Source organism: Harmonia axyridis, chromosome X, assembly GCF_914767665.1.
Source record: "Harmonia axyridis chromosome X, icHarAxyr1.1, whole genome shotgun sequence".
Lineage (NCBI taxonomy): Eukaryota > Metazoa > Arthropoda > Insecta > Coleoptera > Coccinellidae > Harmonia > Harmonia axyridis.
In genome coordinates this window covers 30,444,796-30,450,974 of record NC_059508.1, presented here as the reverse complement: position 1 = coordinate 30,450,974, position 6,179 = coordinate 30,444,796, and the positions used below count along the sequence as shown (strand labels likewise).

General features: G+C 43.1%; 2 non-coding genes across 2 annotated transcripts in view; one reads left to right on the top strand and one right to left on the bottom strand.

The window, feature by feature from the left end:
- LOC123687746 overlaps positions 1–47 on the bottom strand; it is a 1,906-nt gene extending 1,859 nt beyond the window's left edge. The window contains exon 1 of the ribosomal RNA XR_006749455.1: positions 1–47. This exon is cut by the window's left edge and continues 1,859 nt beyond it. This is a non-coding gene — a ribosomal RNA (small subunit ribosomal RNA).
- A 3,635-nt stretch (positions 48–3,682) lies between these two features.
- Positions 3,683–3,801, top strand: LOC123688473. Its single transcript, XR_006749990.1, has one exon. It is a non-coding gene; the product is annotated as a 5S ribosomal RNA (ribosomal RNA).
- Positions 3,802–6,179: the final 2,378 nt, after the last annotated feature.

The window sequence follows — 6,179 nt, the reverse complement described above, 5'->3', positions numbered from 1 at the left end:
TTAATCTTTGAGACAAGCATATGACTACTGGCAGGATCAACCAGGGAACTGCGTGCTTATACGATCGGTCCACGAGATTGCCGGTATGGCCAAACCCGTTCGCCTCTCGTCATGTGGCACTAGCCATGTCGATTGACTTCGACTAGCGCCGCACATCAGTAAGTGCAAGTCCTCGACGAAACGACGTAACAGCCCCCAGTCAGCATGAGACTCAAGCTATATATACATCATCATCATCTCGGACAAAACCCCGATCAAAAATGAGAAAGTTTCTAGAAACAATCCCTCGCCAAGGCGTCCATATATAATACGAACCCCCGGCTATCAACTAATTTCTTATACACATTCCATCTCGACCCTTCGCTATACATGTGAATATAACGACACGGTGATTCGAGATTCAACAATATTTGTCGCTCGGAACGAATTGAGTGGTTGCAAATTTTTTGTGAACATAACCCGCAACGGGCAGAGGATCACGATTTTAAGGTTGGTCGCTTAAAGGCCATTCGACTACAAAGAGACGAAGCGGACCGCGACCTCGCTGCATGAGGTTGACGAAAGCGACCCAAGATGCGAAAGCCGAAACCAACACACCTTGCCAGTACCCAAACGCCGAGGTCGGATTCGGGTCTACCACTTACCAACTGAATATCATCCTAAAAAGAACTCCAAACAGTCTAGGACAGGACCCATTCTCCACCCCTTCTATATATGTCAGGAGAACCCCGGATTCCCCTCCAGACACGATTTAGCAAACTTTTCCCGATCGATCCGACCCACCGAGGCCGTTTCGACCGTTCGCCGCGCCTACTAGAGCTGATTTCTTCGGACTCCGATCAGAAAATCCGCCGATGCATGTCGTTAACACCTAGTCCGCCTCGTCCGATCGATCGAGGCCGTTTCGACCGTTCGCCGCGCCTACTAGAGCTGATTTCTTCGGACTCCGATCAGAAAATCCGCCGATGCATGTCGTTAACACCTAGTCCGCCTCGTCCGATCGATCTAGGCCGTCTCGAACCACCCATCGCGCATCGAAAGTCGCATCTCTCGAACTCCGATCCGGAAATCGGCCGATGCATCACGTTAACTATTTCTTATATATCTAATATAATATACATGGAGACGGTAAGAATTCTTTTAATCGAAGATATACATATACTTCTCATCAATATCCAAAAGCTTATCGAAAAATAAATTACTCAACTTTTACGTGAAGAATCGTTCACCCAAACCTTATCCCCTATATATGTCAGGAGAACCCAAGGTTCCCCTCCAGACACGATTTAGCAAACTTTTCCCGATCGATCCGACCCACCGAGGCCGTCTCGACCGTCCGCTGCGCCTACTAGGGCCGATTTCTTCGGACTCCGATCAGAAAATATACCGATGCATGTCGTTAACACCTAGTCCGCCTCGTCCGATCTATCTAAACAGTCTCGACGCACCCAACACTCTTTCAAAGTCGGATTACTCGGACTCAATCTGAAAATGGACCGATGCATGACGTCAACACTTAGCCCGCCTCGTCTGATCTATCTAAGCCATCTCGACCCACCCAACACGCCTTCCAAGTCGGATCACTCGGACTTCGATCTGAAAATCTCCGGACTCATTTTTATGAATATCCCCAGTCAGTAAGAACGTTATTTCGCCAATATATACCAACAATAAACCATATTCCAATAGCTGAACCAAAAATATAATTCCCGATCCAAACGTTCTGCATCGCCCAACGCGACCACCTTCCCTATATATGTCAGGAGAGCACAGGGTTCCCCTCCAGACAACACTTACGCTCTATCCCCGACTCTCGGTCGATCGATAGGCCAGGTCAGCGGTGTCTGTTTCGGCCGAAGCTCGGACTTTGGTCAAAATGTTCCGATACAAAATTTGAACCAAGATAGATACAGATATGATTCCTTCTTAAATATACGTTGATTATCGAACAGAATATGGTAAATATTTTGCGATGACCGAGGATTTCATGAATTTTTTTTTTTTTTCGAAAAAATTTTCTATTATCGGAATTTCCTCAAATTTCATTTGGTTGCCTCCTAATGCTTATTAAAAATGATAACCAACAATCAGAATCATTATTTATCATTTATTTCAATTTTTATAATGAAAAACGTTCACGTCCTTTCGCGCCTCTCGATCGTCGTTTACGTGATGCATCGGTCAGCCCTAGTTTACGTGGTGCATCGGTAAGATCGAGTTCACGTTCTGCATCGGTCTGCCCGAGTTTACGTGGTGCATCGGTAAGATCGAGATTACGTGGTGCATCGGTAAGATCGAGTTCACGTTCTGCATCGGTCTGCCTGAGTTTACGTGGTGCATCGGTATGATCGAGTTTACGTTCTGCATCGGTGTGATCTAGTTTACGTTGTGCATCGGTAAGATCGAGATTACGTGAAGCATCGGTATGATCGAGTTTACGTTCTGCATCGGTCTGGACTCTGAGATATATTTTCGACGTGAAAATGTTCCGATACAACTTTTGAACCAGGATAGTTAGAGAGATGATTTTTTCTGGGATGTACGTTGATTGGGGAATGGATTGTGGAAAATAACTTGCCATGACCGAGGTGTTCTCGAATTTTTTTTTTTTTTCGAAAAATATTTTCTGATTTTGGATTTCACTCAAATTTGATTTCGTTGCCTTCTAATGTGTTCTAAAAGAGTAAATCAGTAATCAGAATCGAAAAATATTTTTCGGATTTTTTTTTTTTTTAAAAAAAATTTTCTGATTTTGGAATTTCCTCAAATTTGATTTGGTTGCCTTCTAATGTGTTTTTAAAGCGTAAATCAGTAATCAGAATCAATATTCATTGTCGACTTTAATTTTTATAAGGAAAAATGTTCACGTCCTTAAACGCCTCCCCATCATTAGCCCGAGTCCAAGTCGATGTCAGTCCCGAGCGGACGGTGTCAGATACTACCTATCGCCCCGGTCTGGACTTGGCGAGGTATTTCGACGTGAAATGTTCCGATACAACTTTTGAACCAGGATAGTTAGAGAGATGATTTCTTCTATGTTGTACGTTGATTGTGGAATGGATTGTGGGAAATAACTTGCCATGACCCAGGTGTTCTTGAATTTTTTTTTTTTTCGAAAAAAATTTTCTGATCTTGAAATTTCCTCAAATCTGATTGCGTTGCCTTCTAATGTGTACTAAAAGAGTAAATCAGTAATCAGAATCAATATTCATTGTCGACTTTAATTTTTATAAGGAAAAATGTTCACGTCCTTAAACGCCTCTCCATCGTTACCCCGACTCCAAGACGATGTTAGACCGGAGCGGACGGTGTCAAATGCGACCGATCTCCCCGGTCTGGACTTAGCGAGATATTCCGACGTGAAATGTTCCGATACAAAAATTTAACTGTGATAGTTAGAGAGATGGTTCCTTTTGTGATGTACGTTGATTGTGTAATAGAATATGGAAATAAACTTGAGATGACCGAGGTCTTCTGGGATTTTTTTTTTTTTTCGAAAAATATTTTTCGATTTCGGAAATCCCTCAAATTTCATTGAGATATGTCCTAATGTGTTCTTAAAACTTAAATCAACAATCAGAATTAATATCCAAAAGTTATTTCATTTTTTATAAGGAAAAACGTTCACGTCCTTTCCGCTCCCAAAAAGTGAGATATCATAGAAAATATCGCTATATTTGTTGTTTACGGCCATACCACGCTGAAATTGCCAGTTCTCGTCAGAACACTGAAGCCAAGCAGCGTCGGGCGCGGTTAGTACTTGGATGGGTGACCGCTTGGGAACACCGCGTGCTGTAAGCTTTTTTTTTACGTTCTGCATCGGTCTGCCGAGATAACGTGGTGCATCGGTATGATCGAGTTTACGTTCTGCATCGGTAAGATCGAGATTACGTGATGCATCGGTAAGATTGAGATTACGTGGTGCATCGGTAAGATCGAGTTTACGTGGTGCATCGGTAAGATCCAATTCACGTTCTGCATCGGTAAGATCCAGTTCACGTGGTGCATCGGTAAGATCGAGATTACGTGGTGCATCGGTAAGATCGAGTTTACGTGGTGCATCGGTAAGATCCAATTCACGTTCTGCATCGGTAAGATCCAGTTCACGTGGTGCATCGGTAAGATTGAGATTACGTGGTGCATCGGTAAGATCGAGTTTACGTGGTGCATCGGTAAGATCCAATTCACGTTCTGCATCGGTAAGATCCAGTTCACGTGGTGCATCGGTAAGATCGAGATTACGTGGTGCATCGGTAAGATCGAGTTTACGTGGTGCATCGGTAAGATCCAATTCACGTTCTGCATCGGTAAGATCCAGTTCACGTGGTGCATCGGTAAGATCGAGATTACGTGGTGCATCGGTAAGATCGAGTTTACGTGGTGCATCGGTAAGATCCAATTCACGTTCTGCATCGGTAAGATCCAGTTCACGTGGTGCATCGGTAAGATTGAGATTACGTGGTGCATCGGTAAGATCCAGTTCACGTGGTGCATCGGTAAGATGGAGATTACGTGGTGCATCGGTAAGATCGAGATTACGTGGTGCATCGGTAAGATCTACTTTACGTTCTGCATCGGTCTGCCCTTGTTTACGTGGTGCATCGGTAAGATCGAGATTACGTGAAGCATCGGTATGATCGAGTTTACGTTCTGCATCGGTCTGCCCGATATTACGTGGTGCATCGGTCTGCCCTAGTTTACGTGGTGCATCGGTTTGGACTTAGAGATATATTTTCGACGTGAAAATGTTCCGATACAACTTTTGAACCAGGATAGTTAGAGAGATGATTTTTTCTGGGATGTACGTGGATCGGGGAATGGATTGTGGGAAATAACTTGCCATGACCGAGGTGTCCTCGAATTTTTTTTTTTTTCGAAAAAAATTTTCTGATTGTGGAATTTTCTCAAATTTGATTTGGTTACCTCCTAATGTGTTCTAAAAGAGTAAATCAGTAATCGGAATCGAAAAATATTTTTCGGATTTTTTTTTTTTTCGAAAAAAATTTTCTGATCGTGGAATTTCCTCAAATTCGATTTGGTTGCCTCCTAATGTGTTTTTAAAGCGTAAATCAGTAATCAGAATCAATATTCATTGTCGACTTTAATTTTAATAAGGAAAAATGTTCACGTCCTTAAACGCCTCCCCATCATCAGCCCGAGTCCAAGTCGATGTCAGTCCCGAGCGGACGGTGTCAGATACTACCTATCGCCGAGGTCTGGACTTGGCGAGATATTACGACGTGAAATGTTCCGATACAACTTTTGAACCAGGATAGTTAGAGAGATGATTTCTTCTATGTTGTACGTTGATTGTGGAATGAAATACGGAAAATAACTCGCCATGACCGAGGTGATTACGATTTTTTTTTTTTTTCGAAAAAAATTTTCTGATCGTGGAATTTTCTCAAATTTGATTTGGTTGCCTCCTTATATGTTCTAGTAGCGATAATCAACAATCAGAATCAAAATCCATGGTCGGGTTTGATTTTTATAAGGAAAAATGTTCACGTCCTTTTTTACAACCCCGACTCATTGACGATGTTAGAACCGAGCCGGCGGTGTCAGATACGACCGATCGCCCCGGTCCCGATCGTCATTTACGTTGTGCATCGGTCTGCCCGAGATTACGTGGTGCATCGGTATGATCGAGTTTACGTGGTGCATCGGTAAGATCCAATTCACGTTCTGCATCGGTAAGATCCAATTCACGTTCTGCATCGGTAAGATCCAGTTCACGTGGTGCATCGGTAAGATGGAGATTACGTGGTGCATCGGTAAGATCGAGATTACGTGGTGCATCGGTAAGATCTACTTTACGTTCTGCATCGGTCTGCCCTTGTTTACGTGGTGCATCGGTAAGATCGAGATTACGTGAAGCATCGGTATGATCGAGTTTACGTTCTGCATCGGTCTGCCCGATATTACGTGGTGCATCGGTCTGCCCTAGTTTACGTGGTGCATCGGTTTGGACTTAGAGATATATTTTCGACGTGAAAATGTTCCGATACAACTTTTGAACCAGGATAGTTAGAGAGATGATTTTTTCTGGGATGTACGTGGATCGGGGAATGGATTGTGGGAAATAACTTGCCATGACCGAGGTGTCCTCGAATTTTTTTTTTTTTCGAAAAAAATTTTCTGATTGTGGAATTTTCTCAAATTTGATTTGGTTGCCTCCT